Consider the following 9,427-nt stretch of genomic DNA (forward strand, 5'->3'; position numbering starts at 1 on the left):
CTTTTTGGACAATGTCACCCTTTCCCTTGATCACTCCTAGTTTCCCCCTCCCATCCCCGCCCACAAATTGTGTAGTTCATTTTCAACATAGTGTCTAGTGAGCATCACTGCTGCATTTGTTCACTCTTTGTCTCACCATTTCTGTGTCTCCCCCCCCCCCACCTTCCCAAAGCCATATAAACGATCAAGGCAAAATAAAAAGAAGACAACAAAGAAAAAAAACCCCTCTTGTTTCCGTTTCAAATATGGTGTGTTTTAGCCCCACACCAAATTTAGCGTATAAAAATGTAAGGCACGCAGTTAAATTTGAATTCAGATGAACATTGCATAATCTTTCTGGTCTCCTGAAATTCAGATTGAACAGGGTGTCTTCCTTGTATTTTGCCTGGCAGTTCTTCCAAACGTTCAGCAGGAAAGAAGCCGGAGATCTTGGTGGAAGTGAACTTGATGTGGTGCTAGCCCTGTTTTAAGTGGAAGATAGCCGTCATGCCTTCTTTCTACAAGGGACAGAAAGTTCCAGTGCCTTTGAGAAGCCTGGCAGCAAGTAAAGGAGACAGACAGAAGCTTTCCTAGGTCTTTGCTGCAGCCTCTCTCTCTCTCTCTCTCTCTCTCTCTCTCTGTCTGGTTCCCCTTTGTCTTGCTCCAGTGAGAAGAACAGCACACTCTTTAAAGATTGAGGACAGAAGGAAAGGCGGGTAGATAGAGGCAGCACAGACTGTAGCTTATATCCTGGGGAGATAATGGCTCTGAACCTGCTAAAATAAATGGTCTGCTTTGTTCTAGAATAATAATCAGTTGGCAGCTTTGTTCTCTCTTCCCAGCAGCTGGAGGAGGAGATTTTGATTTCAGAGGGAAAGAAGAGTGACCTCAGGCTGACCATATTGGATAGAGGAGAAGGGAAATTTACCACCATGTGCTCCCAGTGTGGTGTTGGAGGTTCCCCAAGGCCCACCATGATGACTTAGGTCCTGTCTCTAGGTCTTTAGGTTAATGACCTTCTTAAAAGAAAGGACAAGTATTCCTGAGCAGCACAGCATTTTATTAGTCACTGTTTTAGAACATCATTGTTCTTCTGGGCATTCCTAATCCTGCATTTTGGCCGAGGCAGAAACCTGAGGTCATTGAATCCAAATTCAAGTATAATTCTTTTTTTTTTTTTGGCCAGTCCTGGGCCTTGGACTCAGGACCTGAGCACTGTCCCTGGCTTCTTCCCGCTCAAGGCTAGCACTCTGCCACTTGAGCCACAGCGCCGCTTCTGGCCGTTTTCTGTATATGTGGTGCTGGGGAATCGAACCTAGGGCCTCGTGTATCCGAGGCAGTCACTCTTGCCACTAGGCTATATCCCCAGCCCCGATCAAGTATAATTCTTATAGGTGCTGAATGACAGAGATGTTGATGAGAGAAAGACAGAGAGAAGGGGGGAGGGAGAGAGGAGATGTGAAGAAAGGCCACAGATGAAAGGATCTGGGCTAGCTGAAACAATCTATGTAGTTTTCCATGGATAATTATGGTGCTGTATCCTTCCTTCTAGGTCTGTAAGTTCCGGAGCTTTCCCTTTGCTCACTCTTGGCCACCTGACTGAAAGTTTCTAATTAAGACAGCAGCCCAATTTGGAGTGTGATGAAACCAGTTACAAAATTCTTTCCTTGAATGGAGAGATCCTGGCATTGATGTGGATTAGGGATCCTAGGTCCTTAGCCTGTGCCCACCTCCAGCCAACCTCCTCTAAATGTGTCTAAGTTCCAATGGTTAAAGAATGCGCAACGTTTTTCTACACATGGCAATGGTGACTTATTGAATGACAGCGTGAACTCTGGGAGACAAACAGGGACTGGTTTCTCCCCAGGTTTATGTCTAGTTGAATGGCACAGTGCGGGCACCATTGTTTTCCTTCTGTAATGTAGGGATGTCAACTTTGGAGACAGGCCCTGGACAGGAGTGCATATTTCAGCTGTGGAGTCCTCGCACTGGGGCAAGCAAGGCTACTTTCTGCTTGTGATCACAATTATGAATGGCGACATCCATTTCATGATCAAGAGGCAGTCCATTTGGATCTTGCCTCTGCCATTCCTGGCCAGCATAGTGGTTACTAGAGCAGAACTTTAAACATGGAGCTATGCTGCGAAGTCCAAGCGACAGGTGACATTAGTTGGTGCAAACAAATAAATGGAGAAGGCCCTCGGGAGATGTTGCAGTCTGGCCAGGCTGTTCAGAGTGGTTATCCATCCATGACATCACACAGCCCTAAATAGACCCACGAACTGAGGATCAATAAAGCAGAGTCCCTCTAAACACACCCCTTCTGTCTGACATCATAGGAGAATCTGCTTGCAGGGGAGAAGAGTTGTTTGGCTGTGGATTCTATCTTCCCCAGGAACTTTTCTTTACTAATAAAAATATACTTTACTTCTCACCTTCCTGGCCTTTAAAGATAACCTACGAGTGTGCCAATTCATTGGCTAACTCCAGAATGATCAAATGAAGGGAACTGTCCAGATGGTTCTTGGTGGATGTGGGCACCCTGTAAGTTGATAGGAGGGACGGAAAAGGGCAGAAAGAGCCATGGCTGGTACTTACTGAATAATTACCGTGTTCATGAAGTGCATGCACTTATTGCTTTAATTCTCCTAAGGACCCACTGAAGAAAGGACTATTACTTTACTTACTTTATAGAAGAGGGAGTTCAGGGAGGTCAAGCAATATTCCTGTGCAGTCAGGACATAGTAGGGCTACAATCTAAATCCAGAACTCCAGGACTCTTTGGTTCTAAAGCTCGTGTTCCTTGTGGCAATGGTGGCATTGGTAACTCAGGATTAAGTTCCTGATCTTTCCATAGGTAGGCACTTGATCACTTCAACACCTGCCCCCCCCCGTGCTAGTATTCTTAACCACCATGAAACTTTGGTTTTTTTTTCTTTGTTATTCCCCCCCCCCCCCATTTTATCCTTCCTACCCAATCTACCAGAAAACCTATTTCCTTTGGCTTGAAATACTCCCGTCTCCTTTCTCTTACTGGGCAGCTCTGTGCTATGTTCCACAGCAAGGACCCACCACATTGAAAAGGAAGTGACGTTTAGTGTTGAGCTCTGGCTTAGGCCTGTTTGGGAGCTGTCAGCAGCAATGACTAAGGGTACTGCAGGTCATCTGGCCGTCTTAGGAAGAGAGTTAGGATGGAGCTACAAGGGCCCAAATGACAGGTTGCCCTGACCGCCGCCTCATCATTCCAGCACCACGGTCTCCTCAGCCCAACCCAAATGGTCATCCAGAGGCAAATCTGCTCTTTCCTTTCCATTTTTCCCCCTTTGAATTGGACACACATAGTGCCAGGCAATGGTGGCTCACGCCTGTCATCCTTAGGTACTCGGGAGGCTGAGGTCTGAGGATTGTAGTTCAAAGCCAACCTGGGCAGGACAGTCTGTGAGAGTCTTAGCTCCACCTAGCTAGCAAAAAGTGGGAAGTGGAGTTGTGGCTCAAGTGGTAGGACACAGCCTTGAACAAAAAAGCTGAGCGATAATTCAAGCCCTAGTATCACCACGGAAAAAAGAAAAAAGAAAAGAATTGAGCATAGCGACGTGATACCAGAGGACAAAAGATGAAGGAAATGAGTTTTGCCAATAGTTTGGACCATCTCAGCATCAGATTCATGACTTCTTCCTGAAAGCCTATGTGTAGAGACATTCTGGTCACTGTTCTTCATTTTCAAATCAGTGCACAGCTCCAAGATGTCTTCCCTGGAGACCCAGGCTGGCCAGGTGCCCTTCCACGGCATATTTTTTTTTTATTCAATTGCATGATTAGTGGATGAACGTGATGACTGCACTTATTACTAGTTTGTTGAGCAGTCTCTCCCTAGACTGGACACTGGGGTTGGGATGACCTGAGTACCTGCACTTCACAGATACTTTGTGCATTCTGATGATCTGAGCCATTAAGGTAAACGGAGGGGGAAAACAGTGTATGCATGTCAGAGGGTGGTTGTCGTTTATGCTGTCTATGTTTACTATCTGCTCTTCCACCTTTTAGGCAGAGCTCTTCCTTCGCATTGTTGAATATTGTTGGAAGTTTCCCAGCCTCATTCGGCAATCTCGGTTAGGGCTTTGTGTTCCAGGGGATTCCAAGGGAAAAGAAACACGTTTGCTCCTGCGAACCCCTGATGTCGACTGTTCTGATGAAGGATCCCAGCTGTGACAAGGACATTATTTACTTGGAACTAATGAGCAAAGCTAATTACAGCAGTAGGTTTGGGCAGGGACAGGGTGTACCAAAGCACAGTGCTGGCAAACATTCCAACCTTCAAGCCTAGCTTCTGAGCCAGGGAACCCGTCCCCCTCCTCTCCTGTCAACTTCCCGCCTCACTTCCCTTCCACCTTCCTTCCCCTTTCCTGCCCCTACCTCGCCGCCGCCAGCCCCCAGACTTGTCAGGGCCTTTTGGTCTCTTTTGGAATCTTCTTTGCAACAGCAAACACATTTTAAGATCGTGGTTTGGGACTCAGTTGTGTAGCTGAAGCCAAGAACATATTTCTGTGGCTTTTTCTTTTCTTCCCTGGCTCCAATTTTGTAAAAACGTATAAAACAAAGTCTGACTTTTGTGAGGGTGTGGGACTTCGAAGCATCACTTCCACAACTTCATTCTCTACAATTCCAACAGGATTTCTCTCCTCTAAAGCAGACCACTTTGTTTCTGGTCCCTTCTTCCCTCCCTTCTCCTTTCCCTCCCTCCTAGTAGCTGCTTCCCAGAGCTGGGCCTGTGTGTTTTGCTTTCTCTGAGTAGAGCCTGAGCGCAGGCAATGGTCACCATTGTCCCCACCTGAGGACGCTCAGTCTTTTATTTCCATTGTAAGCGGTGCTTGTACAGATGCCAGATTCCATTATAATCAACTAGGTATGGCATCCAATTCTTTCCTTTTGTTGGAATTTTGTTACAAATGGACCCGAGAAGAGGTCATAATGATAATGAAGCGAGCTAACAAATTGTAAAACACCTACTCCAGTGCCTGGCATTATTTATAGGCCTTTTTAGATATTTTAATTTTAGTGCCTGTCTTTGGAGCAAGCTCATTCCTGCTATCTACATGGAAGAAAAAAAAATCCACATGCATAAACCATGGTTTCTGCTCTGAATAGGTGTGCACTTGAGTGGGTAGCAGGTAGACACCCATGAGTAGCAAGTAAAGGCAGTCCAAATGTTGGCATAAGGGCTATGGGCAGAGGGACAGCACAGAAGACAGGCAAAAGGAATGCTGGGATGGAGAGGATAAACCAGCACACCCACAGGGTTGGTGACCTGAAAAAGGCATCATGGGGATAGAGTTGAAAAGTGGAGGTTTTAGTTTGCCAGAGACGATGAGACTAGGCCCCCTGGGCATGAGGAAGAGTTTGGGGGAAGCCCAGACATGGTTTCCATGGCAACAAAGGATGCTAAAACTGCTGAGATACAGGGTCTGATGGACCATTGATAGGATCTGATAACACCTGGGTTGGATCTTTAGGAAAACTGTCAGCCGCCTGAGCACTAATGACTTTAGGAGAGGGCTTGGTAGTTGGTGTGCACTGGAAAAACCTTGATTTTTCTTGAACTTGAAGAGCAAGGAAGCTTCCTCAGGTTATGTTGGAAGCAGGCAGAGAAAGGGAACAGAATCTTGGGAGGAATGGGGCTGAAGCAGGCCTTGGAAAATGGCAAGTTGGGCTTGGTGGCAGTGGAGGGAAGAAGGGGCGGTGGTTATGGCAACGGCCAGTTAGCAGTAGGAACCAGTAGGAACCCAGTGCAGACCTCAGAAGCTAAGGCAGGAAGCTCTTAGCAAAAACAGTGGGCACACAGGATTAAAAAAATGTGTGTTAAATTATTAAACACATTCTGTGTTTTGACTCCTTAAGGACAAATAAAGAGTTGGCCCGGGACTCATTTCTTGAACTCTTTTTTCTTTTTTTTTTTTGACTTTCAGGACACAAGTTCTTCTTCTATTTGATGGAATCAAAGGGTGGGCAAAATAAAGAGAAACAATGGAGGAAATCAGTATAAAATAAGGTTGATGTGTCTTGAATATTTTATTTTACTTTAAACACCGAGGGTACATTGATTCCCTAATATTTTAACCTTGAGGCTAGCCTTCGTCCTTGACTTTGAATGTGTTCTGTTGGCTGCTGCTTCCTCATAGGATCCACGCTCAGAGTGGATTGGTAATGGTCACAATCCTTCCATTACTTCTCCCACCATAAGCTATAGTTTTGTTTTCCTTACTTGAATCTGGGCAGACCTTTCTCTTGGCAATGGAAGTGATATTCAAGGATTTCCGTGGTTGAGTTTGAAGTACTCTATTGGTTTGTTTGTTTGTTTTTTTGGAATACTTGCTAAGACTCCTGAGCTGTTATGTGAGAAATTCCCTCCCTCAAGTCCCCCATGCTTGTAAGGCCACACACAGGTGCTTCAAGGACACGTCCGGTGGAGTTCAGCCTCCACACATTTCATCCAGAGACAAGACATGAGAATGTAGCTATCTTGGGCCATCCACACCAGCTGATGACTTTTGCGGGTCCCACGTGGAAGAGAAATACCAAACAGGTTAGTCTTGTCTGAATTCTTAGCCCACCAAATTGTGAGATATAAAATGATGGCTCTATTGAGCCACCAAGGTTTAGGATAGCTTATGATGTAACTAGACACCTGACGCTTTATTGGAAAGCAGGTTAGACCGATGTCCATAGAGCTATCAGACACCTAGAGGCCAGAGAGTTCAGATCCCTCATTTACATATAAGAATTGCGAAGATGGAGGCTGAGGATGTATGTAGAATGATTGCCTAGCATGGCTGAAGACCTGAGTTCTATCCCCACGGTTGGGGGAAAAAAATGCAAGAAAATATATTGACTATTGTGAGAGGCCTCACAAAATGCAGCAGTCACGCCTCTTGATTTCAGCTTCCGTTTCCTGCCCTTGTTCATGAAGCGTGTCGTAGGTTTGTGTTTCTTCGATAACCTTGCTGGAGAAGTGCCTGCAAGCTTAGGCAGAGGGAGCCTGCCACACCGTGTCGTTCATGTGAATTCTGTCAAGGATCTGCTTTTCAGCCAGCAGCTGGTGTCCGTGTGCCTTCCACAGCCCTGAAGAACCCTCTGAGACCAGGACTGTGTGTTTGTTTGTTTGGACCTGCAAGGGAGAGGCTCCAGTGGAGGCAGCTGCCCAACATAAGACACCTCTGAGCTCCCCACCTGAATGCGAAGCCTCCCAGGGAGGCTCCCATAACTGGGTCTTGCTCTCTCAGTGTGTGGTCAGCACAGTCCTACTGGGCCCCACGTAGAGCAGAGTCCTCTAGCTAATGCTCTGCTGCCACCATCTTGAAACCCTTAGAACGTTTCAACAAGGAATCTTGTATTTTCATTTGGCATTGGGCCCTGAATGTCATGCACCACTGTTGTCTGTTGGCTCATACAAGGATTGGTGGGTGAGGCCAGGATCCCTGGCAGCTTTGTTGGCACAGCAGAGTTCTCAGTAATCTCACAGTGAACCGAATGGAGATGAGGGGTCAGCAAAGGAGAAACTGTATGGAAAGCGGAATATAGTACTCCTGGTTCTCCTTGTTGAGTAGATTCTCCCATTTCCCATAATGAATGGAATGGCCTATCCCTGACTGGGTTAGCTGGGGGTGGGGATGATCTCCTGGAAAGGGGGTTGGAGGTGGAGCGCATCCTGTAGCTTAGGCCTAAATAAGCACACCTCATCCGAATGTGCTGACATGCAGCCTTCTTCCCTAGGAACCCAGCTGAAGAAGCTCCTTCCCCATTAGTTGGGTTTTCAGGCAGGAAGAGAGGTGGACAGTCGGCAGTAAAGGTGTGAGGTGCCACAGCTTCTAAGCTAGGGAAGCCTTGAGGTGCCAGGGGGCCCCATCCCGAGCTTCCCTAGAGGTTTAGGATGCTGGAGCAGAAATGAAGTAAGGTCCAAAGCCCCCTTGGCAGCAAATGTGCATCCTACTCCTTGATGTATGAGTTCAAATCTTTACTGTTGAAGCGGCTGCTTGACATAAGCACTACCACATGAAGGCTAGCTACTATCTTCTAAGAAGCTGTTTTACTTAAGTCGCATCTTGTGCTAGGCATTGTTTTTCTAGGGACTGGAGACCTGGTTCAAGTGAGAGAACAGGTGAGTAAGAGTTGTTGTTGTTGTTTTTTCCTGATAAATGTTGACTAGTTGGCCTGGTTTTGGTTGATTGCTTGCATAAATTGTTGATCCCTTTCAAACTAGGCAATTAGGCAAGATTGTGAACCTAAGGTCTGACCAGTCAGACCAAAGGACAGTAAGGCATGTTAGGAGAATCGCTGGGTGGACTGCTCACTCAGTGCAGCGTGCTTGCTTACTTGCTTTCCAGTCACTAACATGCGCAGAAGCAAACTTTGCCTTGTTGAGTTCTTTTCGAGTTGGTGTCCTGTGTGACATCTCAATATCCCGAGACAGTTCCAACAACTCAATATCCCGAGACAGTTCCAACAACTCGATATCCCTAGATAGTTCCAACAACGGTAATTGACTGTTTTGTTTTTTTTTTCCCCCTGGTGCTTTCTTCCTTTTCACTCCCCCATTTAAAAAAAATTAACATCATCAGATTCACCCCCTCTCTGTCACTCTCCTATGCCCCCTGCCTTCTTACTTCCCAGGCCAATCTCAACAAGCTTCATTGCTCCATTTTCACACATGTATATAAAATATTTTGACTGGGCTGGGAAGGTGGCTTAGTGGTAGAGTGCTTGCCTAGCATGCATGAAGCCCTGGGTTCAATTCCTCAGCACCACATAAACAGAAAAAGCTGGAAGTGGCACTGTGGCTCAAGTGGCAGAGTGCTAGCCTTGAGCAAAAAGAAGCCAGAGATAGTGCTCAGGCCCTGAGTTCAAGCCCCAGGACTGGCAAAACACACACACACACACACACACACACACACACATTCACCATATTTACTCTTCTTCACACTCTTTGTTCACCCTTCCCTCTCCCATTAGTGTCCAATCTTGGGAGAACCTGTTTCATATTTCTGTCCATCCTTTTTTTTTTTTTTTGGTCTATCCTTATTGCTCAAAGGAGTTTCACTATGGTATTTCACAAGTGCACACACAAACCGATTGACCTTCCCTCACTTACGCACTTGTGCCCACTGTTCCCATCGCAGACTCTCATTATTCAACTGCTTTAGAGTAGCTTTGCTATCTTCATTTGCAGGTCCAGCGGGATGGATTCCTCACCCTGTGGCTTTTCCTCCACTTCCCCCAATGCCCTCAAGCAGTTAAAGTCCGTCTCTGCCTTCCCCTCTGCCTTCCCCCATCCAAACACAGCTGCCTCTCCAGCCTCTACCACCCGTGTCTCAAAAACAAGGCTAGGTGGAAGGTCTAGCTAGTGTTTCTCTCTCTCTCTCTCTTTCTCTCTCTCTCTCTCTCTCTCTCTCACTCT

Source organism: Perognathus longimembris, chromosome 2 (assembly GCF_023159225.1).
Source record: "Perognathus longimembris pacificus isolate PPM17 chromosome 2, ASM2315922v1, whole genome shotgun sequence".
Lineage (NCBI taxonomy): Eukaryota > Metazoa > Chordata > Mammalia > Rodentia > Heteromyidae > Perognathus > Perognathus longimembris.